This window comes from Pezoporus flaviventris, unplaced genomic scaffold (assembly GCF_033815535.1).
Source record: "Pezoporus flaviventris isolate CSIRO_AGI_PZ_B2104156 unplaced genomic scaffold, CSIRO_AGI_Pfla_v1 ptg000013l, whole genome shotgun sequence".
Lineage (NCBI taxonomy): Eukaryota > Metazoa > Chordata > Aves > Psittaciformes > Psittacidae > Pezoporus > Pezoporus flaviventris.
The window spans coordinates 11,727,973-11,754,931 of record NW_026892561.1 but is presented as its reverse complement, the minus strand read 5'-3'; the positions used below and the strand labels follow the sequence as shown (position 1 = coordinate 11,754,931).

The 26,959-nt window shown below is 38.0% G+C and overlaps 1 long non-coding RNA gene across 1 annotated transcript in view; it reads left to right on the top strand.

Annotated features, from left to right (window-relative positions):
* The window catches only part of LOC133268173 (uncharacterized), a 265,063-nt gene extending 238,736 nt beyond the window's left edge, over positions 1 to 26,327 (top strand). Inside the window, exons 3-4 of the long non-coding RNA XR_009742968.1 lie at positions 24,069 to 24,183; positions 26,098 to 26,327. This is a non-coding gene — a long non-coding RNA (uncharacterized LOC133268173). The remainder of the gene's footprint in view (positions 1 to 24,068; positions 24,184 to 26,097) is intronic.
* The last annotated feature ends 632 nt before the right edge of the window (positions 26,328 to 26,959 follow it).

Below are 26,959 nucleotides of genomic sequence, written 5' to 3'. Positions count from 1 at the left end.
ATAGGACCTACAGTTATCTTCTTCGGATGCACTCCTGCAATAAAATGTTCTGTACAGCTAGTATTGATTTTCTCTCTGTGTCTTTCCATGGGAAGGGAAGCCAGCTTACTAACAGAAATGAGTAATTGTTGTTTACTCTGCCTCTTCAACAGTCTGACCATTGAAGCAGTTTGTCTAAAATATTGTTTGGTCACCAGTGGGGAGACTGATCCAGGATGCAACTCTGGGCATGCAGATTTCAAAGCAGCAAGGCTGAGGGAGATAAAGTGGGTTCATCCCCAAAAGAGGTAATTTAAATCACTGATACTGCTTCTAAAGGGCATAACACAGGTTCTTTATGCCAGTACAGAGCAAAGGGGAAAGAGCATGTAAAATACAACCTCTCCAATTTGGAAATGCTTTAGACCCTTTTAGCATTTAATGGCAGGTTATAAAAAGGGCAGGGCAGAGAATCAGAACAATGGGTTGACACTGACACCAGGTGCCTTCAATTGCCTTGGTTTGCTGCTCCCTGTAACTAGGATTTGAGTGTTGCCATCCACCAGGGCTTACTGCAGAACTAGCCTTTTCCTGAGGCAGCAGGGAAAAGGACACAGTGTGCTAGTCTCACCACGCCAGCCCCACGCCTTTCCTGTGTCGTGTGGGTTGGTTGTTTTTTTTTCCCCCACAGAGCATTGGCACTGTTAGCTTCCTGGCTAAAACCTGGAGCAAGTTTCAAAGCTGGGTCTAGAAAGTTTTTGGGTGGTCTCCACCCTAGTTCCTTGACGGGATGCTCATAGACAATGTTTTTGTGTAAACCAACGGTTTTGTGAATGGCGATAAATGAAATATGTTAAGCAGGGAAGTAAACAGTGATGGTTAACATCAGTGAATGCTATTGCACGTTGGAGGACTGCCGAACCTGCTATTGCACTTGCTGCTTTCTCTGCCTCTGCTTTCATGTATCACAGTTGCAGTGCTCTGCCACAACTGTAAGAGTTGTCCTTCCTTTTCATTCTGGCTTTATTATTGTAAGGGGATTTTTACTGAAGCTAGGGTAAATTTTGTCACTGATATGTATGCCAGCTGTATTTTAAAGCATGAAATCTCTTGCAGCACCTGAACTGTCCTGGCCTGAAGCTACAAAGGAGACACGTAATGATATAATTTTAAGGCAAACTGCTCTACATCTCCCTCTCTTTGTACAATTTTTTGTTGCCAGCTAGTTGCCCTTGATGGCTACCATAAATATATTCAATTTTTTTTGGTATGATCTAAAGCACTACAGCTGAAGGAAGATGGAATTGCACAGTTTGCCTGTAATTTGAGCAATATATTCTCCTAGCCTGGTGGAATCACAGAATAATTCAGGTTGGTATGGACCTCATGAGGTCTCTAGTCCATTTGCCAGTCCAAAGCAGGGCCAGCTGGAGGTCAGACAAGACTGCTCAGAGCTTTATTCAGCTGTTCCTTGGAAGCCTCCAAGGAAGGAGACTGCACAACCTCTTGGGTCCCTGCTCTCCTGCTTAGATGGTCTTGTGGTGCCCACAGTAAGCAACAAACTTACCTGCTCAGTGAGTCTGGTGGCAAATAGGTGCCACTTTCCCTACAGGAGGAGGTCTCCCACTACTGTCATGAGCTACATCCTGTTGGTGATGCTGGCCTAAATACACGTTGCTTCCCATAGTCTGCTACCAGGGAAATGAATCTGTTTTGCAGTTACAGATCTGCAGGTGGAGAAGGAGCCTTCTGCCTGTTGCCAGAAGTTGCAAGCCTTCAGGCTTCTCTATCTTGGGAGTGAAAACTATTGCTTTTTTTGTTATTGTGGCTTCTACGTATTTTTTGAGGAATTTTTAGTGTTTATGAAAAGGACACAATTGAATAACCCAGTAACGAATTCCTTGGGCAATAGCATCTTTACTTTTCCCCACTGGTACTGTGTTTCAATCCTGATCTGCAAAAATCATACCTTGCGGGTTAAGACAGTAGTTCAGAGTCTTTGGCCCTAGGACAGCACCATCATGACAGATGCTGATCGTATAGCGTCTGTGTCAGAAGTTCAGAATGTGTTTAAACACAGGCTCCTCCAGCATTACACAGAGAAGGCCTGGGGGTAATAGCGATTGTTCGCTACTCAGTATTAAAATATGGAGTTATTTTTTTTAGTATCTGCTGTCTGAAGAAAAAGAGAATAGAGAATCTTAAATAGAAAGTGCTTATAAAGAATTTATTCCTTACAACATTTTGTCAGTGCAACACTGCCATACCAAAACACTCTGAATTTAGAGAAACAGGGATTTTTATTTTTTTTATTTATTTTATTTTCTTCTTTTCTCCTCTGTGCACTTCTCAGATGCTTAGTAACAACCATGAAAGTTAAAAACTAAGTACTGGAGCTTAAGTGTAGTTATGCTTTAAGTCTGGAGTACCACCCCTTAAAGGTAATGGAACTTCATCACATACACTTCATTTTAAAAGAAATGATAATCTTATTTTTATCAGAAGTAATTATATGGTAATAAGCCTGTAGTTCAGAAATGAGAATGGGCTTGTGAATATGTAGCAAAATATTGGAAATATGGTAAAGTAGATTATTAGTGACAAAGTAATACATTTCAGTGTAAAATGTGTACTAAATACCAGTTTTTATGATCAGGCAAAAGGAAGAAATGTAAGCATGAATGTGTCTTCTTCGGCAGCTGTTTCCTATGAACACAAAGCAATGATGTGAACGCAAGAAGGAAATTATTTTAAATTATTTTGCAATAGCACTTGACAAAAGTTTGTAACTACCAGTATTTCTTTGCAGTTTATGGAGAATATTTAAAAATGTAAGCAAGAAGTGTTAGGAATAAGAGCCAGAGCTGGCCATGTATAAAAGACTGTATAAGGCATTGCTGTTCAGGTCATCAGGCATCTTAATGTTACAGAAACAAAAATACTCTGTATTCAAAGGTCTATATTTACACATTTCTCTTATCTTTTGAACCATGTTTGTATTCATACATTTGTCACAGCTTTTGAGCCAAGAGTTTTGTATTCTTTGTTAAAGAGTAAACTTCAATTAACTTCAGTGGAATTCACCTGAAAATTTCACTGGATTCTCAAACTAAGTTACTGCCCTTCAGATGAAAGGTCACCTTTATTTTTGGCTGTCAGTTGATCCGTTAGTGAGTGAACAAAGTCCTGTTTCTCGGTTCAGTTGCACAGTGAGCACTTTTTTTTTTTCACCACAAATCAGTCAACTTACTAAGAAAATGATCTGTTAAAAATACTCAGGGAAATGAATGCATAATGGAAGTGGCCTGTGTTTGAAGGGGAGTATGGAAGAAAGCATTGTTTGTTAGAGAGGAGTTGCTAGATATTAATTAAAAGCAGAATGATGGAGCTTCCAAAAAAAAAATTATTGAAGTACTTGACATTTGGTTTCTTGTCCCCTCTTGAGGTATTTTTGTACCACTTCCTTTCCTTCTTGAATAATATAATCTTTGTTTCCTTTACAGAATACTTTCATTGTTTTCCACTGTACTTAATTTTCAGAATGGAAACATGACCTAAGAAGAGTATTGTTGTCTGTCAAGATAAACCACAATGCATTCCTGTGCTATCTTTCCCTTGTTCTGTCCCTGTTTCTAGGCAGTTATTTGTGGTCCTTTTCAGCCCTGTAAGTACTGAGGCATTGGAGGAAGAACAAAAAAAAAATTTTTTTAGCTGCAGGGTATAAATACCTTGAAAATAATCACAAGTGGGATCAGAGGTGGCAACAGTTTCAACATCCATAATTAAAAAGAATGGAAAATAGACATACACAAATGAACAGAGTGGACCAGAAAATGGATGGGGAAAAAATCCAACTATTTCTCTCTCTGGTATTAAGGTCAAGCAGATAACTTGTGTTTTAATACTCCATTTTCTCTTAGTCTGAGCTTGCTCCACCTACTACTGTTAGGCACCGGTTAAATTCATTCCCCATTTTATTAACTCGTCCTTATCATAAACTGCTAAGCTTGGCTCCCAGTGAACTTTTCTGTGAACCTTGCCAAAGTTCAGGGCCTGAAGTCAGAGATTGCTCTTATTCCTTTCCACAGACTATTGCTACACATTGCAGGGTGTACTTCGGAGAAGTCTGTCAGCAGTAATCTCATATTACCTCCTCTAGTTTTTTTTTCATTTCCTCACTGTCTTTACTTTTCTTTGTGGTCAGTCAACATGTGTCTGTAGCAGTATTTGTCAGGACCTGCTAAGTGGGTGGCTGGGCCAGTTGCATCCTGATGAATGTGCAGGAACTACACAGAGGTCAGCCACAGGCGTGTTTTGCAGCGCAAGCAGCACAGGGCCAGATTGCTGTGCAGACAGAGGATTAACTATGTGAAAATACAATTCAGACAAGACCCTTGACAAATTTTATGAAAATGATCTGCAATGAGGAATTTGAGGAGGCACTCGGTGCTGCAGTCAGCACTAAATCCCTTGTATTTTACAACCCAATAATCAACCTGCTGCTGTGATTATCAGAGTGGAAGAGGATGAGTGGCGGGAGTAAGTGGCTGTTGGTATGGTGCCCAGACCTACCAGAGCCCTGAAGCAGCTCCAGCAGGAAGCTATCCCCATTTGACGTCCTTGCAGTCTAAGCAGACAATGAAGATTTGGGGAAGAAGAAATACATATAGAAGGTCTTAATTTAGTTGCCTTTGTCCTATATTTATTCTGATTAGAATCCTTTATTCACTCTTTTCTCTACTGTCCCTAAGCCCATGAAAAGATTATAATGCCAGGAGACAAAGTCAAACATTGTCACCTGAGAAAAATGTCGTCTAACGACCTTCAGCTTTGCCAGCATTGTTTTATTCTCCCAGACACAATTGTCACCAAATACTAGCACTCCCAACAGTTTCAGTAAAATATATTTAAGAAAATGTCTTAGTTTTTCTTTTCCCCTTTCTTTTCTTTAGAAAAAGTTCCATTTCTCCCCAGCAGGAGACAAAGTTTTTTGGCAGATTAAAAGGTCTGCATCTGTAAAAAACAGCAATGATAGCAATCTTACATGAAAATTTCACCAAACTGGCTTTTTCAATTTTAGTTAATGATTTATTTTTTTTTCCAGTTCCTTTTCAGTTTGTGTGATCTCTCTGGCATTTTTAATAAACCAGATACTCTTAGGGTGGTATAAAATCCTGTAAGTGGGAATTCATCCACTGAAAAGTGCCTACATAATTACTACACCAAGACCATGCATGAAATCTGAGACCTGCTCAGACTTCCTTGTGCTTTTAGCTGTATCCTGCCTGAATTACTGCAGTCTCATGAGGCCTTACCCACTCAGAACCTGCAAAGAAGTGAGCAGACAGTGCCCTGGAGAGCTGGTCATTACATAGCAATGGCATGAACGCTTTCCAGGCCAAACAGGATATTAAATAACCCAGATATTGGGTAGGTTCAGTTAGTTCACCTTGGCAGCAAAGAGAGAGGTGAGGATTGGAAATGTTCCTTGTCCTGTAACTGTTATGTCACCCTCCAAAAGTGGCAGTGTGTAATAAAGAGGTACAGCTGAGGCTAACCTGCTTTTCAGCTCTTTAGTGACTGTCTCTTTAGCATGAGACTGAAGTTTGAAACCCAAGTCTATCCTCTATCCTCAGCTCTGTCTTCGTTTCCTGCTTGTGGACTTTAGTGAGCCCAGCTCCGCTGGACTGGAGGATCCAGTTTGGAATGGTCACTCTTGTTGATACATGTTGCTTTCATCCTTATCTGTTGAGCTATTTTGTCCAAAATATCAGTAGTCACAAATTATTGAATAAGAGCCCCCAGAAAATCACATTACATATGGATGAGAAAAGATTATTACTGTAGGCAACTTTGAAGGTTCTAAAGGTTAGTTGTGCTCTTTCATTGGCATGGAAGTAGGGGAGTGGAGCAGAGGGAAGAAATAAATATGTTCAAAGGACAGGCTACTCTGCACACAATATGGAATTGCAGCATTTCCTTTTGAGTTATCTGATGCATCCTTTCAGCAGCAGGATAGGGGTTTGTAATGAAATTCAGCTTCTCAGGTTCTAGGAAAAGTTGAACTCTTGCTGCTCAGTGACTTCGAAAAGATTTAAGGATCGCTGATCAATTGCCATGCTTTCTGGTATACAAGGGGGAGGACATCTGATTAATGACCTATGACACAAGCTTCACCTGTCCACAGGAATCTGCATACCAGCTGAATACTATGATGACAGCTTAACAAAGTATTTTGTACAGTCTTTATTGAAAAAGCCTATGTGGTCTGGAGGTCAGTTTAACAAGTACAAATACAAGGTTATTTTTAATTACACATAAGCTTTTCTTACCCTCTGAAATAGCAGAGAGGACTGGGAGGGAGTTTTGCCATCAAGTTTGGAGTGTGAACACTTTTTCTTGTTTCTTTTATTGGTCTGGAGATTTTCCCAGTGTTAAACCTTTTAGAACTCAACTCCACAGCTTGCTTTGTTTTGTTTTTTTTAATTGCTGCTTTTTTTTTTGCTACAACTGACTCCTTGTTTATAAGCACTGAATCTAGTCTTTTGTTTAGTGAGGATAGACAGATTAGACACACATCTGAATGACCTATTATGCATTGTAAGGGCTGTGTTTAACAGGGGAAAAAAAAAATAAAAGCCAAAAAACAGCTGCTTAATTTATGGATGTGCACAACAGGACAAACAATTTCAACATGGCAAGCAGAGCACCCATCATTTATAGAGTTGGGATCATTTCCTCATGCATTGCAGTTGCAGTAGAAATCTCTCATTGAGAGTTAATTCAATGCTTTTGAGAGGTGCTAGATGGTATTCCTGGAGACTGTAGCCCTGTGTCCTTGTGGGAATAGGTGTGGCACAGGCAGCCTGGGCAGCAACTGGGCAGCCCCGGCTCCAGCACCAGCAGTAACTTGCTTACCCTAGGAGGGAAAATCATCAAAGGAGAGAAAACAAATGCGCCAGTGTCCCATAGCCTGTGTTCTGAGATTGTCAGTTTGGAGATAGAGATCTGTCTAGCAGGAACTGGGCTCTTCTAAGAGAGGTGATAGTGAACACTCAGTATGTAGTAATGAAGCTTTTGTCACTACACTGGCACCTTCTTTTTTGTGAGGCATTTGCTCATTAAAGGAATAATGTCCCTTTTAACCCGTAGATTTAATATGTGCAGGAAGAAATACAACAAAATGACGGGAAACAATGGTAGTCCATGTTCTTGGTTCTATACAGGCACTGGGCTGCACTCATTAATCTTTTGCAAGTGCCTTTCAGTAGATTATTAGGAAACATCTGTTTAATTTTTATTTTTTTATTTCCTTATTGCATTTTCTGTTTTAGTCTCAAAATACTCTCCTTAGGGGCAAGAAAGCATGTGTAGTGGAGGCTATGATTTTGACAGTATTGTTGGTGTTGATCCTTTTCTTTTTCCTTTTCCTTTTCCTTTTCCTTTTCCTTTTCCTTTTCCTTTTCCTTTTCCTTCTCCTTCTCTTTCTCCTTTTCTTTTTCCTTTTCCTTTTTCTTTTCCTTTTCCTTTTCCTTTTCCTTCTCTTTCTCCCTTTCCTTTTCCTTTTCCTGTCTTTCTTTTTTAACAACTCAGTTTTTCATAAAGATTGTAAGATCACAGAACTGTGCATTGAATTAATTTCTTTCTTCTGTCATTGGGGATGTTCTGTCTTCCAGGTAGAAAAGTTGTAACTCCCTGAGCATTATGTTACTGAATGAGTGAAGCTGTATTTTAAGGTTGTGAGTCCCAGAATTTTATTTAGTCTTTTGAAAATCTTGGGCCCAGGCAATTGTTTATCTTCAAAGTAGTAACTGAGAATGTCCCTTGATTTAAGAGTTAATAAGTCACTGTAAGAGAGGATAGATTTGCTCAGGGCAGCTCATGTATTACAGTGTGTTTTGCTAATTGGAGTTTCCTAAGGTGTGATGGCTTCATGCCCAGGAACTATATGGCTGTAATCCAGCTGAGAGGTGACACATGTAAATAACCGAAGGCTGGGTGTCATCTGCCAAGATGGTACAGAGCCTTCTAACAATCAGTGATAATAGAAACTGCTGCCTATGGATGGTACTGTGTAACTCAGTTTCATCAAGGAATCCAAATACCTTCAAGCTATGTATTGAACTGGCTAATGATGGAGGGCAATGCACCTTTCTTCATATTCTTTGTAATGCCTTCCTCTGCCACTCAGTAGTCTGTCTTTTTTTAGATTCAAACACAGTTTTTTTTATAAATGAACTGATCTTATCTAAGCTTTTGTTTACTGGAGATATGGTAAAACCTGGTAAATGCTGAATATCTTCATTGTTTTATTGACACATGCATCTAGATAATTTGACAAATTCACATCCTGGGAAGAATACAGGTATGCTGTCTGGGAAGCTAGGGACCAAGTTAGGAAAGCTAAGGCCCAGTTAGAATTAAACTTGGTTGGGGATGCTAAAGATAAGAGGGAGGGATTCTACAGGTACGTAGCAAAAAAAAGGCAGACTAGGAACAATGTAGGCCCCCTCCGAAAGCTATCAGGAGAACTGGCTACCCTGGATTTGGAGACGGCCGAGGTTCTGAATGACTTCTTTGCCTCGGTCTTCACTGGCAAATGCTCTGACCACACCACCCAAATCTTGGAAGGCAGACGCAGGGACTGTGAGAATGAACATGAGCAGGCAGTGTGCGCTCACAGCCCAGAAAGCCAACTGTATCCTGGGCTGCATCAAGAGGACCGTGACCAGCAGGTCACAGGAGGTGATCCTGCCTCTCTACTCTGCTCTTGTGAGGCCTCACCTGGAGTATTGTGTGCAGTGCTGGTGTCCTCAACATAAAAAGGACATGGAACTGTTGGAACAAGTGCAGAGGAGGGCCACAAGCATGATCAGGGGACTGGAGAACCTCCTGTATGAAGATAGGCTGACAGAGTTGGGGCTGTTCAGCCTGGAGAAGAGAAGGCTGCGTGGAGACCTCATAGCAGCCTTCCAGTATCTGAAGGGGGCCTATAGGGATGCTGGGGAGGGACTCTTCATTAGGGACTGTAGTGACAGGACAAGGGGTAATGGGTTAAAACTTAAACAGGGGAAGTTTAGATTGGATATAAGGAAGAAATTCTTTCCTGTTAGGGTGGTGAGGGACTGGAATGGGTTGCCCAGGGAGGTTGTGAATGCTCCATCCCTGGCAGTGTTCAAGGCCAGGTTGGATGGAGTCTCGGGTGGCATGGTTTAGTGTGTGGCGTTCCTGCCCATGGCAGGGGGGTTGGAACTAGGTGATCTTAAGGTCCTTTCCAACCCTAACTATTCCATGATTCTGATTCTATACATTATTGAGAGTAATATAGAAAATGACTGGAAATAATTGATTCTTGTGGGATGCCTCGAATGAAGTAAAGCTTCTCATTCCTGTTTGAGAAGGACTGAAATCCATGTATCTTCTCTCCTCTTCCAAAAGATGCCAAGATGTCCTCTGAGAAACTTGAATGCATTTGTACAAAAGGGTGAATATCTTCCACCTATTTACAAATAAAGATCCATCTATATTTCTAAGCAGTTTCAATTTCATGTTTGAGTTTTACTCTAGGTTACTTCAGGTCTAGACAGATCCTTCAAGTCTAGTAATGCTTTAATTTACTTATAGTTAAATTTTGTCCATCTCATTTTGAAGTCTTTTAAAGTATGTGTGGATTACCACTAGACTCTAGTTGAATTGAACTGAATATGCAGGGTGGTCGTATTAGTGAACCCTGGGAAATCATGTCATACTTGAAGAAGGAATAGAAGAGTCTCGGTTTATATTGCTGAACTCTCATACCAGAAATCAAATGGGTTTCTGTCCTTTAACCATCCACCCGCAGATCTGCCACTCCCCAGTGTGCAGTCCCTTTGGCCCATCATCCCTGCTACTATTGCACTGCTTGATTTCTTCATAGCTAGACCATAACAGTAATCCTTGTCACAATGATGCATTGATTACTTCAGTCAGGAATTTCCTAACATTGGGATTTTTTTTCTGCTTTTCTTAGGCTATTAAATATACAAGCTGAATTCAGAAGTGTTATGATGCAGGATGTGATGAGTGCGATTGAAATGCCAGGACTAAAAGTATAGTATTGCTCAGCAGATCTGGGCAGAGAAGCCCATGGGATCTGGGGGAGACTTTTCAGTTGATGTCATCTTTAAGTGTAACACAGTGATAAGCGTGACTCAAGTTCTTGCCATTTCTGAGTTCTCAGTTTCAAAACAAATCTTTACTATAATCAGTACTGTCTGAATAACAGCATCTGGGATTGTAGAATTGCAAAGGTATCTTGTAAGTTTAGAAAATGAGACTCAACAGTGGATCTAATTATATAAGCTGTTCTCTTGGTACATCCAATCTGGATAGACGTAGACAGTACCAGGTATTTTTTAAAAGCCTGGTTTTTCAAGATTTCTAGCTTCATCGGGAAGGTCCATTAAGTATTTAAAAGTTAAGGAAGTTACTGAACCTCCCAGACCTCTGAGACTAACTCTTCACCATCTGCAGAGACCATTAAATATCTGTATCATATGCTGCATTTTATGAGAAAATAGCTAAAGATTTTTTTGCAGTCTAGGGCACTTAACCTCTTGGCAGTATAACGTAGCCTGTGAGTTAGGCTGACAGGGCAGTATGCACTATCTTTTCCAGCCTTTAATTTTCAGGAAAAGCCTGTCTATCCACTACTCCAGATCAGTGTGTTTACTACTCCAGATCAGTGTGTCTGTTATTGTTACAAAATCTGATGTGCAAGTCTTAGGATTCCCTGACATGAAGTAAAAAACCTCCTTTGATTTTAGTGGCAGATCCTCTTGTATTTAGAAGAACACAGCAGGCATAAACCCATGGAAAAAAAATCAAATTTCCTGTATCGTTAACTATATCTGAAATTATTAAATTAATGAAATTTTCTACATGCAATTTATTTTTTGCCACCTATTGCTGCTAGTCAACTTCCTGTTCAATTTAGACAAAGGACGAATCCTGTTATCTTCTGAACTATATAGTATTGTACTGTTTAGGTTCACATATAATGCAAAAGAACATTAAAAACCTAAAAAATATGATTGTAACTGATATCATTACCTGTGATCATATATTTTTTCACATTGAATAGCATGATAATCATAAAAAGCTATATCAGACTCAGCACATTTCTTTCTGTTGGAAATTCCAAGTTACATAATGGACACCACTGCCTGTTAACATGCAAGTACTCTGCTTCCTCTGCTCTTGGAAGTGAATTTCTTATTGTTAAGAAGAAATAGTGCCATGAAATACATTCTCTAGCTTCAATAGAAGGGAAAAAATTATTAAAAGGATTTAAAAATAATTCACCCAGATACAGACCTGATTATGATCTTTGGACATAACCCATTGGGAGTTTTTCATTATTATTTTTTAATGTTTAAAGAATGAAGTTTAAAATATTGTCTGAAGCAAACTGTATATAGAGTACTTTCTTATGCAGTACTGCATTATAGAAAAAAAAAATGAAGAAAATGGAAGTCTTCAGCATAGTAATATCTGATAAACTATAAAAAATGCATATATCAAGCAAACTGCAGTTTACAAGAGGCAGACTTCTTTTATGCATGTGCATAAGGTATTAAGAATAGACTCATGCTTGAACATAAATGAGAATTTAATTGACAACTCCCACAATTATCTGTGCAACAATACTGTCATGTAATTAGTATTAAAATAAATGTGCAAGCCAAAGATTATTATGGAGAATGCCGTTTTACTGCAACAAAGACTAGTGACAGGAAGATGCTAAACTACAGAAATGTGCTTAGAGTCTGTTCTTTAATCATTCTCAAAAGATACTCATTTTACTCATAGTCAAATCCAAGAGGTTTGTTTCAGCAGTGTTAGTGTGGGAGAAGCAGTAGCTGAAGGGCACTTGAAAATGGATATGTTAATAATTGTGTAAGCAACCAAATGTCTTTTCCTAATAAGAAGAGTAGACGAACACAGTATGTGCTACAAAGATACCGCTTTTTTCCTCTCTTTGCTGTATTTGCACCACAGACAACAGTCTGCCAATGCAACCAAAATAATTGGCAGCCAAACTTGCCTGTTTGCATAAGACTCTCCTGTTTCACAGTTCTTAATTCATTTCATCTCCTGTGACATACAATAATGTTGTTGAAAATAACTATATATCTACCTGCCAGTCTCATTGAGAAGGAATTTCTGCCAGGCTCATTGACAAGGAAGTTCTTGGCTTAATTATGGGAAGGAAAGTACCTGGTTAATTAAAGATGAATCTAGAAATTATCTTGCTGCTAATTTCTGCTCTCCATGTAATAGGTATTATAATGCTCCCATATTGTGAGGCCTTGCAATGGTCCTGGAGCTACCATCCATCATTAAGGCAAAAGTCAGTAGGATGCAGTTTTGCATGAGATAAAAATGAATCCCTCATCTATAAGGATGTGTTAGTTTTAAGATGAGTATTTTGAAATGTTCACTGACTAAACTTACACCTTATATCACTGATACCCCTTGTAGCTAGATCATTTATAGCCTCAACACATCAAAGTCACCACCTGTGTCACTGCTACTATCCTCAAGCTAAGTGAATCATTCTGAGGAATACCTGTTGCTATAAAGACTGGGTGCAAAAAAGCTTGAGATTGCATGAAGATGCCACTCACTACTGTTCTTGGCCTTTGTGCTTTTGCTTATTGAGTTCCCACTTATCTATTTCATGACCTTTTTATTTTTGTTGCATACCAGTATGTACCAGTTGGATGGGGCTTTGAGCAACCTGGTCTAGTCAGATGTGTCCCTTCCAACCCAAACCATTCTGTGATTCTATGTTGTTAGGTTATCGAATTTTGAATTAAGAGCTCTTAGCACATTGTTGTGAGAAATGGAGGGGGAGTGGGGGCAGAAGTGTAAGACAGGGCTTTTGAACAATGCAGTTCCATATTAAATGATGGGATTTTACCTACAAGATATTGTTTTCTAAACACTGGGCAAAAGAATCAGTATTTTTCAAAGGACAAAGATATGCTTCCTGTCCCAGCAAAGCTGATCCCACCCCTTTCTTTCTTTTTTAAATGAAGTAGATCACCTGACGTAGAATTGAAATTACTTGAAGCTAACAGAAATTGTTTTGGAAAAACACATTTTAAATTTTTGAAGGGTATCATGAAGACAAATAATGTCAGAGTTAAAACATTAAAATGGTTTCAGTGTTCCACTCTATTTTATCAAACTTCTTTTGTAAACCAAGACTTTTTGCTGATCTGCCAAATGTATATTTTGTCTTTCTTGAGGGATCTGGAGCAGACAACTGATCTGATTGCTGTCTTGAAGTCCCATGCACACTGGGGATATGTTGTTGGCTTTAGTCAGCTATTTGAAAGATATTTCGGGTTTCCCCTTATCTTCAGTAACTGGCGATCAGAAGCATGGAGGAGGATAATTAGCCACTGAGTCTGCTAGACTTAGAGAGACTTGGAAAACCATCACAGAGTTTGGTATATGGGGGAAGGGCTTTTACTCATCAAAGGAAAATGGAAATTCCTTCCAGCCAGGAGATCTGGTAAAGATATTTGTCCTATATGATGCAGGATTTTTCACCTGATTTTTCACTCTTTAACAATTTTTGCTCAAACAGAAAACTTTCCTTGAAGTAAGGCAGTTATTTTTAACCTCTAAAGCCAGAAGAAAATCTTCCTGGTAAAACAACAAACACACAGTACAATTTTGTAAAGCCTTTGATAATTGTAAAGCTATTTAATTTGTTTTAATTTTTTTTCTTTAATTTTGCTTTTGCAATTAGTCTTTATGCAAAAGAAGAAGAAGAAACCTTGAGAAAATATAAGGCAACTGCTGTTTTCTGTAGTGGTTTTAATTCATTAGATTTCTTTATCCGTTGCTCACCCCCTCCTTCCCCTATTGCAACAGCTTCTATCTTATGCCACAAGCAAATATAATTTCTGTTGTTGCTTCTTTGCAAAATCCAATTTGTTATGATGTATTATGCATGCCAGTATAATTGCAGAGGAGGAGTTAAACTGAATGACAGTTTAAAGAGGTGTATTCCTTTGGCTGTGTCACTCACAAAGAGCAGCAAAAAGAAAAGTGGGACAAATTGATGCCCTGATGAAAGTATTAATCTGTGAAGATTTCAGATGAAACAATGGTACTGCCCTAATCAAGCAGTATCCTCTAGAGAACAAGACGATGGCAGGGGCTTCTGATACTGAGATTACTATAGCCTCAGCAGCGATATCAGTGATAATATCTACCATTATCTTTGTGTATACATTACTAGCAATTAAAAAAGTGCTTGTCAGTACCAATCTTAGCATAAACCATTTTTTCCCAAGAAATGTGAGTTTTATGAGATGCTGTATAATGAGTTAGTCTTTTGCCATTTATTTTTTTAGAAAGAATAGAATAAAATATGTAATAATAATAAATAAGAGCAAAGTAGCAAGGTGGGTAAATATTCCAAGTGAAATCTCTTTAAAGAAAATGGGTAAGATTTTCACTGCAAATGAGGATAGAGGTTATAAATACAACAAATTATGCCTTTTTAATTCTGATGCTGGGGAACATGATGTATCCATTAAAATAATGGTAAAGTGGTTTATACTTTTTATTTTCTTCAACAAATTGCATTGGTAAAAAGCAGCTTTTAAAGTCAAGCTTTCCTTCTCTTTTTTTTTTTTTGACTCTTTACACCACTGAACTACAATTCCTTTCTGCACTATAGCCTGAGTTTGTCCCAGACAGCCATATCAGATGCTAACAGATGTGGGGCAGGAAGGTATAAGCAGTAACCTTTGAGACACTGGAGACTTCTTGATGCTAGAAGCTTTCAGTTACTCACAGATGCCTACTATAGGAAAGGACCCTGCAATCAAGGGTGATTCTTCTCCCCCACTGCCTTGCATTATCCTGCCCCAGGTCTTCAAAATTGTTCATAAAACTGCTTGTGGTCTTTGAGAAATGTATTTATTGTTGGTCTAAACTAGTTACACTGGTCTCTACAATATAGAAAGAGTTCTGCATGCAACAGGAAAGTAAGACTGACTTTTCATAGTCGTTAACCTTGTAGGAATCAGATAAAAAAGATCTTCAAATGAACAAAAGTTTTGATGGTTAAATTAGAATGGGCAGCAGAGTCAAACTGGCCAGCTGTAGTCTCATATCAGTTCTCCAGGGGCACTGCATCTCAGAAGTGCTGTCCATTTCTACTGACCATCATGAGCTAGTCACTAGAAACTTGCCTGTTACTCCTGGAGCCTCTGCTCATTAAATATCTAAATATTTGTATGCGCAAATCATCAATGTGCTCCTGTAATCCTGTTAAGCTATTATTTGTGGAAGCTTCAACTTCCTGTAATTGTGAAAGTCACCCCTCCAAACTTTTCACCATGTCTCAGTATGTAACTTCTACAATCCTTATTGGACAATGTGAAATCTGAGAAAAGTATCCCAGGTCCTCCTTCCTTGATAATTGGTTAAGTTTGAATACTACCAGATGGGGAAACAGTCTGACATTGTAGGTGCAACATTATGATATCTCCCCAAGAATTCTGAAATGGAGGAAACAGTAGTTTGTTTCTTTAAAAAAAAAATATTTTTAATAGAAATGTGAGCATACTGCCAACATCTACTCTCCCAAGAAACACTGAATTTTTCTCCTTAGATCTGGGTTCAGACATTATCAAGTCCCTGCACACTTATGGACTGAACAGGATCCTATAATAATAGTTTTATCCCAGTGAAGATCAATTCAAAGAAAAAGACCTCAAGCATAAAAGCCTTTTCTGAGTGCTAGTTAGCAAGTCCATTATAAATAGAATCTGTTTATTATTTCCTTGGAGTTGTCTTATCAAATCCTCATAGAAATGAGATCTATCTGAAAGCATCTTTAGAAATTGCAAACAGACATACAAATTGAAGCGAAGTGTTGCTATTCATGAAAATAATCTTTTTACAGGATATTTTTGTACAAAGAGAAATATTACGTTTGGTAATTTTATTTCAAAGAGGCACTTTAGGCTTTGGTAATAAATAGTACTGTTATCAACACACACGCACAAAAGTCAAGTGACTATAAATTCTTATAGAAGTGTCATGTACTTCAGTAACAAATATTTCTTACAGAGTTTTATGGTACTGAATAGAATGGAAGTACTCAGAAAAGAAAACAAAACAAAGCAAAACCCTTCCAAGTCTGAAGCCCTTTTTTTGCCAGCTACCCCAGCAGGTGAAAAAGTAATGTACAGTTATAAGTATTGCATGTGCTTTCAAAGCTGATGACCTAAATTTTCAGAGCACTCATCTTTCCACTGCCTTCAGTGGTTATGTGGGTGTTAAGTACTTGGAACAGCCAAGCCACCAGCTCAGGTGAGAGCAGTCTAGCCCAGACAGCCTCACAAAAAGCACCACTCGCAAAGAAACAGTGAAAAAATAAGTATATTGATTCATTTCAGAAATATTTGACTGCTGAAAGGACTGTGTGAACCTGCACAAGAGAGTCCTGACATCTGTGGGGCCACCAGCCTCAGGATCATGGATCGGCAGAATGGAGATTGCCAAGGCACGGTATTTCAGAGCTGAGAGAATCATAGTGCTCTCTGTAAAGTTCTGGTACTGAATGTAAAGCTGGGGAGTGGGGTGTGAAAATCAGCACTGACTTCTGACATGGAAATCCTGGTGCATACATTCATTGAGTAAATAATCTAGCATACACAGCATACATTAAGTTAATGATTTTAGAAATCAATAGTGAAATTCATAGAAATCAGTGGTCATTTAGTCCACATTTAATCACAGTATTATCTCTGGGTATTTTTGTTTTTCTGCTCTTTCATTATCCTGTCTGTTTGGACAGTGTAGTTATTGCAGATTTCTCTATAAAGGTCACTTATTTGCCCTCACTGTGTGAAACAATATTGTCAGATAGTTCATTATACATAAAAGCAGGCAGATGTGACAGAATTTTGGGAAACCATTAAGTAAGACCTATAAAACTTGGCTCAGGCAAGATTTTTTACAGTGAAGTATAACCTTGTTCTTAAAGTCCAGTTCAGAAGACACAGAACTGCTATTTAATGATGACTTCTGAAGCTGGAGTCAGTATACCTTCAGTGCAACAGGGGTAGAAGGTGGGTATAATCCACCCAGCCCACATTGACTTAGACTCTTCATGCTGCTCTGAATGATTCCTGGTAGCCAGTTGCCAAAGAAACCATACAGGCTTGATGGGATCACAAGTTTATCAATATAATGAACTTCAGTGTTCTTTAGGAAGATTCCCATTGTGGAAAATGGAAGGAAAAAACAACGAAAAAGACAGAACAGCCTTGCAGTAAGTTATTGATAAAATAATGCGTATGATTAGGTTGACTCATTTCGAAGGTGATTTCTGCTACCTCATTATGCCATACTTGTAAGTATGGCGTAATGAGAAGAAGCTCCCCACATTATTACAGGAAAGTGAATCATTCACTGTAAAGTGCCTTTCCCTTATTGCTCTACATGTTATACCTCAAAGAAGAACAAAAGGAACCTTTCTGTTAAAGGTATTGTATTCCAGTTGGCATTTAAAGTAAGTAATCTGAAAATAGCTGTTGGCACTGTTTTTCATCTGCTACTTGGCTGTGTAGGTCAGTTTGAAAAAGCTTCCTTCCCTAACTTTTAAATATAATGTAGAAGTGTAGTATCAACCTTCTTTTTGTAATCCTTTTATCTATGTCATATTGTGATATATCTGTGAGTGTGATTATGAATAGGGTCTTGAGATATATTAATCACAGTTAAAAAAAATCAGTATCAAGAAATGCATCAAGTATCAAAATTTAGTCTGGAGTATTTAATACAGAAAACTCTTCTTGTTTTAGAAGCAGCTGGTAGAGTTCTTTGCATTTTTAAGTACCGGAACTTCCCAAACTAGTTCCGTTTTTATCATCTTGTACTATAGTCTATAAATGTCTAGGGAAGTAGCAGGATTATGGTTTTTGAAGATTAAGAAAGACTTCTTCAGTCATTAAGTCAGCTCCCTTTCAACCAAACCTATGTTGTTTTCTGTAGAACATAAACTAATACCTTATTGTGGGATACTTCTACGTTAGGGGACTGCCCATTTCAGAAAAAAAACAAAACAAAACAAACCAAAACAAATAGATAAAAATGAGAATAAATATGTGGCACCTGCACTTCCCTCCTAAGCTCAGGTACCATTGGTTGCATAAGGGAATGTCTCTGTATATGTGTCAGCTTCTTCAGAAATGTCCTGCCTTGCTGTATGGTGTATATTTCACTGTTAACATTTAGATTTCCACTCACTATGGCACAGCCCTGGCACCAGTATGTTAAAGACTTCAGAGGTCAAATGTAGAGTTCAGTGAATCACAGCTTCTTAACTAGACTTTGACCTGGAATCACCCTAAGTGAAGTCAAGAGAAGACAAGGATAGAGTAGTCCCATTGCTTTCACTTGCAGATGTTCCATGCAACTGATGCAACTTGGAGTAGTCTTGAGAGTGCTGTAAATTTCATACAGGCCTTTAGGCCAATTTCTGGGCTCTGTAATCCAAAGCAAAGTGGAAGAGCAGAGGCTGGGTAGCCCTCAATGGCAGGCAGCCCCAGTGACTCGCACAGGATTTGCTTGTCCTTGTGCTCTTGGCCTGGTGCTAGTGCTCTGAGCAGTAAGCTCCGTTAAGTACATATGAACTTCTCTCGGGTGATTGTTCAATAAGAAGATTAAACATGAATCCATCTTGAAGCTGTGCCATGCATCATGCAGAATCGGGGCCTGATTCAAGACTAAAGACTTTTTCTTCTATTTTCTATACCTTTATGATTCATCTGAGTTTATTTCTTTGTTCTGAAATTTGTTAAAAGAAAAAGTGCATATCAAAAGGAAAACAGGTTTCACAATGTTAGCTTTGAAGCTTGTAATCTCCCACAGAAACCTGACTGAAACTTCCAACATGGTTTGCCCCACACAGAGCAGGTGAAAACATGATTTGGAACAGTGTGACAATGGATCTCAACTCCAAATGCATCAATTAAAAAGAAAATCCTTCTGCCCACAAATTCTGCCTGTGTTCAATTAGAATGAAAATGTAACAGAAAACTAGATGGATTAAAGAGTACTTGTTTTTCTTCCTCTCTAGTATCCTAATTTCAATATAATGCAACTTTGTTGTTTTGTTTGTACAGATCTAGTTGCTTGCTTGGTCAGGAATTTCTGTCCCAGCCTTCTTCAGCTACTAACACTGATAGTGCCGCTTGCATTCTTTTCATATTATGTATACAATGAATTTGTATTATCTATTGTTTGTTCTAAACTTCTGACTTTATTTTCCAAGGCTATCTGGTTTTAAATTAGTAATTTTCACTCCCTCATGCAATTCTTCTAAATTACTTTTTGGAGTACTGGCTATTAATATTTTAGGTAGCTTTGATGTTTTACTTTATGGTCTTCAATTTTATTTTACATTTCACAGGTTCCTAGTTGCAAATAATCCTACAGGCAATTTTCTCACATTGCAACTATTCCTTGAAAGATATGCTAATGTATCAAGGCACTTGCAATGCTGGGGGTTAAGTTAATCACCCAAAATGAGCCATATTACTGTCAGTGGTACATAAAGACATCCCATAGTGAATTACTAGGCAGACTAGCATTAAAGCTCCTTTATAAAATACCAGAACCTGAAGGTGTGCAGAAATAAGCATTCATTTAAGAATCTATTGAGCTAAGGAATCTGTTTTTTGTTATTTCTGGACTTGAAGGTACCAAGCAAATAGAATGTTTGTGTATCCTTTAAAAAATTTGAAATATTGTTTGACAAGCCTTTGTGAATTGAAAGAGAAAAAAAACCCTAGTAATTACTGCCTTTATGTTAATATATTTGTACAGAAAAAGGAGTTGCCTGCTTTCTGTTCTCACTAAGCAGGGTACCTAAAAAATAAACAGATTAGATTATATCATTTAGAATGAAAAATTGAATGATTCTCATACCCTTAGACTTATTTGCAAGTAACCAGAAGATATGTGCAATAGACATATATGTTAATTTATTCATTATATACTATAATTCACAATATGTGTTTAAACAGTGCTTCAAAGAGACATTTTAGGCTCCTACATATAAATGTTTGCCAGATATTTCTACCTGTCTCCTAGAGTTACCAACGAAGTAAACTTCATTGGGATGTGAATGATGAGCCTTTTATCCAGAAAAATAGAACGCTGTGCTGGAAATGTACCCCGTGCACGTAGAACTAACCAGATGCTATCAAACGAGGTGTTCCTTTGCTCCAGCTGAGCACAAAGAAACATTTAGCTAGGCAGGCTGAAGAACATAGTTAGGATCTTCTGCCAGGTCTGATTTTTGTTGGTTCCATCATATGCAATGCATCAGCACTGTTCTGTATAGACAGCAGATTAAGGAGTTTTGGATAGTCTTAATCTGTTCTGTCAGAAGGGTACTTTCTCAGCAGACTGACTGTTAGAGGGAGGCAGAGGTACAGTTCAGTGCTGCATTTTAAAACACCAGTACAGCAGTACTTGTAATGATCTAGATTTGTGTTTCTTGTCTGGAAAAAAAAAAATGAAATAAGATTTAGTTGCATTGTAATGATATGTTTTTTTATGAGAACAAATGTATTTCAAAGCAGAAAGGATAGAGAGTGTACAGGAAAAGTTTACATGGAACACTGTATTTATTTGCCATGCATATTTGATATGCGTTCATTAAATACGCAATAGAAATGTCAACATAAAGTGCTGTTTAGATCCTCCTATAAAAACAAACTGCACTGGTATTAAAGTTGGAATGCACTAATCTTTGGTTAAATACAAGCTTTATTTGCTATCCAGCAAAGAAATGTTTGGTTGAGTGTTGTTAAATAACCATATATTTAACCTAATTTAATTTGCCCTTCATTTATAAAGTCTGATAGAGTGATACTGTGTCAGTGTAAGCAGCACTTTCACATACCATCATCTGCCATTATATGGTTTTACTTTCCACTCTCACCCTTGACGTTCAATCACTAGCAATTATCACCAGCCCATACCTAACTCGAAAGTATTTTTGCAGGCTTGCTGAACCATGGCAAATCCTTCTCACAAAGAGGAAAAAGCATCTATTTCTTCAAGGAATATTTTTGTATTACATACAGTCCTATGGCATAACTACAACAGATAAATCTCTTCACTAGTAACATTTGAAATAGATGCCCTCATTTGTGAGTTGGAAGTGACAATTAAATTGTAAATATTCCTAAATTAGGGTATTTTGGTTTTGGTTAGAGTTGGTTTGGTTGAGTTGGGTTTTTTCTGGTTTATCTATGCTGACTTTAAAAGTTGTTCCTTTCAAATAACTGGACTCAGGCTTTTAAACAATATTTATAATAATGGTTTACATATACTGAAAAGAGTCTTCTTCAATGATCACTGGAAAAGTACTTTTAATCGGGATATCCAATCAGGAATGTAAAATACACCTATAACAGGATTGTCACAGAAACCTTACCTGGAGCAGCAGTTTGTAGGGAGCTTTAAATTGGGGTTGCATAAACCTGCAGCATAATATTATCTCTTCCTTATGGCCTTTGCAATTATTTCATTCTCTATAATACGATCATGAATGTTCCTACTGCCTATGTATCTACTATTTTGGGAGGGGGTTTACTACACTATACTATTAACTCAATAATAATTTTAGAAGGCGTTCCGTAGGTGTACAATTTATCTAAAAACTGTCTTTCTACAAGTCTTTCTGTAGGTTTACCCAGCAATCATTCTAGTGCCTGCAGTTTAATGCAGAGAAACCTGAGCTAGATTTAAATTTAAACACTGGTAACAATCTAACCAAGGCAGCACTGAGCTCAGCACAGCCAATTTTCTTTGCTGAGGAGATTAGGTCATGCTGAGCTCTGCGCTGCCATAGGTGACTGCTGGCAGTACCCAGGCTCACTAGTTTAAAGCTAGTGTGAGCACCTCTGTGGTGGGCTGCAGTTGTTGCTGGTGTACTGTCACAGTACAGTGTATGCATACACATAAATCTTTGCTTTTCTCTTTCAGTGGGTGTCTGTTGAATATGTTCCGTGTAAGAATTTCCTAATTTTCTTGCTCTGATGTTATTTTTATATTTTTTGTCCTATCTATCTCATTTTCTGTCTCTTCAAAACAAAATAAAACAAAACAACACAACAGCAGTTCAGTTTTTGTTTTTGCCTCTAGCCTTTTCCAGTTCTGCTGCGTGTTTCAAGTTGGAGTGACCAGAGTAAGCATGTTACCTCCTTCCATGTGCTTCATACTGTTGTCTGTACATGCCACATGTGAATGTCTTCTTTCTAAAATAAATATTCACATGGTGCCTCCACAGACTTTAGGGAGAGTTAGTTAACATGATGCCATGGTGACTGCTTCTCCCTGGTGTGTCCTGGCCCAGTATCCTGAAGGATGTACTTATCACACACGTTCCAGAACTACAAAGGAGTTATAGCATACACAAGATACGCTGACAGAAATTACATTGACAAGGGTAATCAGAAATAAGTTTTGAAATAATTAAAAATATCAAGAATAACTCTCCAAATGTTGCTATGCCTTTTTTTACTCTTCTCTTCCTGTTCTCATATCTTTGTCCTTTTCTACTCTGGCCATTGTGACTCTGACTCTTTGAAAATATGCTTTGATTGATACAGCATCTTCTGAGCTCATTAAAAGCACAGAAGTGATATGCATTGTTTGTGATAGAATAATGCAACACATATCTTGGCACATGAGAAATAGAAAGGAAAAGTAACACAAAATCTGTCTCATTCAACAAGTTTATTACAGTTATCTGTTTTTTTTTTAATAGCTGGTGAAATAGCTACTACTCTAAAAAGGGCCAGACAGGTAGACAGTCATGCAAGTAGATCTCTGTACTTTATTGGTTTGGAGGACTGATGGAAAATTATCACACTTGGCAAAAATTCTGAACATTATGAGAGAAGGCCGCAGAAGAAAAGCAGTACTGTATTTAGGGATTTCATTACATCCTTCATTAAAGATCAGAATGAAAAAACAGGGTTTTAATAATGAGGTATAATTCAAAATAATTAGACAATTAGAATAAATGCCTCATTAAAATAATGAGATTTGTGTGCTACATAATAATGCTTGTTTTTAACTCATTCAAAAATATGGAAGTTTTGGTCAATATTTGAACTCCCAGAAATGCTCTTCTGTTAAGGGTGGCTTTTATCCTACCCCTGGGCAAGGACCAGCCTAGACTCTGTGACTTTGGTGAGCACTGCAGGCTCTCACTACTCACAGGAACCCAGCATGTCCTTCAGTTCAGATCAGTAAGGACCATACCCCTTAGCTGTCCTGAATGGTTTTTTGGAAATAATGATGTGAATTTTGTCACTTTAAAAATGGTCTTTTGGGGGAAATACCAACAGCTAATGGGTGTTGGAATGAGAGCGACATCCTGTCCTCCAGGCTTTTTCATGAAAGAAAAGTATTTCATTGCCATTTGAAATGACCAGGGACATATATTTGTTCACATTCTCGTATCACAAACACCTAATCAAAATGGTATGAAGAGACAGGGAAAGCCGTTACCAAGCTGAACCCAAATGTGCCCGGTTTCAACCTGAGAGAAATTTGTAGCCTGAAGTTATAAGCCACTGAAAATAGGTGTTTATAATGGAAGTGCCATCTTAACCTTATCTGTAGTGGCACTACTGCTTTGCTATAATATCTCTTCTCCTAGCATCTGTGAAATTGTAATCTGTCCTACGGCTGGTAACTGAGGAGATGATGAAACCTAGGGATATGCTCTGAACTACCTTAATTTATCTGTACTAGGTTTTTACTGACACATAAAAAGGGAAGGTGAGCAGGGGGTGAGGGGCTGATGTCAGACAGCTGAGTTCCTCAAACATGCTTGGTAGAAAGGGAAACAGGGCACCAGATGACTGTGCATCAGTCACCAGATTATCTTTTTATACCTCAATATTTTTTTCTTTTTCTGCAGCAAGCATGGAACAAAACGTTCATGATATTTGAAGGTTTCATCTGCAATATTTGTTTTTTAGCCTAGTAGACCTGGAAGAAAGCCAGTGTCGGACATCATGGTCCTGCTAATGAAGATGTTATCTCTGGAAACTTTCTGCATTACTCAGCATTATGCTATCCAGCTGCCAAATAGCGGTATGTGCTACACTGATTCTTTGTAATTAAAATAGCTCTTCCGTTGCTGGCTCTATCATTTAGGCATGATGAGAGAGGCCTTTAATGGTATCTTAAAAAAAGTCATGGTAAATATTTTTGATGCATAACTACCTTGTTATTTTTGTCTCCTAAATTGTGTGTTGCCTTACCTGACTTCTTTATAAATTGGCCAGTTGTATCTTGAAGCACACAATTATCTTCAATGGTCAAAAAAATTAATTTCTTTTTCAGACTGTTATGTTTCTACCATTAGCCCACAGTAATGTTCAAGAATACAGGATCTGACTCCTTGGAAGTGTTCTTACAAAAATGAACCATTTTCCCATTTGAACAAGAACACATAAATATTGGTGGTACGAGTGATGTGAGCCTTGAAAGAAGTCAGGATTTTAACTTTTGACAAAGATAGCTTTGCTTATAACTTAAGTAGTATCTCATGTCTAACTGGTGAGAGGACCAGATAAGGTAGAACTTCAGTCCTGCTATTAGTCTGCAGGGCTGTTCAGACAAATCTGGTAAAGCTTTGAGTTTGATTCTCTACAGGAAAAAGGAATTGGCAAAAATTTCTGTTATCCAAAATCCCTAAGAGTACTCCGCTTAGTATATCTTTCTGTACCCGTATTTCATATGCATAACATGGAACTGCTAGAATGAAGGGCTGTAGGGGTCTCTTTTGTGCACTATGCAGTGCAGCATATTGGCCTCTGGCCTCATTCTCTCAGAAATTACCCTTGTTAATAATCTGCTTTATCCTTGCATTGCCTTCTGATTCTCTTACAGCTCGGTGAGTGCTCTTATTCTGGCTCATGCAGATACACAGCAGTCATCAATGATTTCTCAGCACTTCACATTATTCAGACTTCTGCTAATTCTGGGAACTATTTGACTATAAGGGACTAAATTTGCCTAAGGGTGTGTCCTGCTTTCATCTGGGATAGAGTTAATTTTCTTCCTAGTAGCTAATACAGTGCTCTGTGAGAATGTTGATAACACATTGATGTTTTAGCTGTTCCTAAGTAGTGCTTACTCTGATCAAGGACTTCTCAGTCTCTCATGCTCTGCCAGTGAGGAGGGGCACAAGAAGCTGGGAGGGAGCAGAAACAGGACGTCTGACCCAAACTAGAAAAGGAGTATTTCATGCCACAGAATACCACAGAACATCATGCTCAGGATATATACCAGGGAGAGCTGTCCAGGAGCTTCCAATTGATGCTCAAGAATGGACTGGGCATTGGTCAGTGGGTAGTGAGCAGTCCTACTATTCATTACTTGTGTTTCTTGAGTTTTAGTCTGTGTTCCAGACTTGGAATGTGGAGCTCTCATCTTATGTGAAAAGAGCAGTTTTATTTTCTACACACAGATGAAATTTATTTTCAAGTACACTATTCCCATATTTTTTTTTCTGAAATAAGAGTATAAAAGGTTCTGAAGACCAGTATAAAAAAGGAGGAGGTATTTTGTAAAACAGGGAAAATACTAAAAGGGAAAGGGACATAAATATGAAATGTTGTCACTTTTGGGCCAAATCTAATTGTCAGGAACATTCAACACAGGGGTTGAAATTCATTAGTTTCACAAGGATACGTACAGACTCTTTCACATAATTGAGTCCTGTAACAATGTTTGCCTGGTTATCAGAAGACTGGTTTGATTTTGCTTTTGTAGTGAAATATTATTTTTTAAAAAATTGGCATTACAATTTCAGATGCCTTTCTACAAAAAAAAAACCCGCGATTGCCATGAAAATAATGTTTAGATGAACTGGTTGCTTATCTGAAATGTTTTTTTTCTAATACTTGTTAGGACACTTTAAAATAGCTGCAAAATTACTGTAAATCTTTTTCTATACTATTTTCTACATATCCTGATACTCTTGTTCTGTCCGTTATCCAGATATCCTTCATTACCAAGGCAATTCTCTGAGCAGCTGCAACAATGCTGGGAAATGCCACGTGAAATTGGAAGACAATATCAAGTTTTCAGAAGAGATAATATTTTGTTTTATTAGTTTACAATAAACTGTACCATCTTCGGCAACAAATAAATGAACTTTTATTAGAGACTTTTATTACAGAGACTTTTATTAGCTGTGTGGCTGGCATGTGTTTGCGTGCCTACTTTTGCAATGAGGGTCATGCTTTTTAACAGATAAGTACAGAACCTCAAGCAAACAGAAGCATGCTTCCAGGAGCACATATATATGTGTGTGTATAAATATATGTATGTATATTTATATATTAAAAAGAAGTGCTTAAACAGAAGCACTCCTCATGTATAAAAAAGGAACACTTTTAAACAGACTTGCTGCCTTTAGGTAGACTGAACTTTTAAAGTGCAATAAAATGCAGAATTTTATCAGTACCAGTATCATCTATAAGACAGAAATGGAGAGTTAGTGCTAATTATGTGCAGAAAATAAATGAACACGTAGGTGTCCACCTCAGTGACTGAGCAGTTAATTATCTTCATCACAGATGAGGAAATTTTGCACATGTATTTGTGTTAGTACTGTAAGAGCATGTTTCGTGTGCAATAACTGGGCCTAGATATCTTCCCTGTTTTCTTTCAGAGATCTTGATGCAGACTGCAGCAGCAACCAACACTGGGTAAGTCCTCTTACTGCAACCCCTCTCTCCCTTTGATATTAGAGTGTTTTCACAGAAATTTCTTGTTTGAAAGAATATTGATCATTACTTCTTGTCAGTCTGTCTCATGTATCATAGTTTCTATGTACTGGTTAAGAAGATGACAGAGC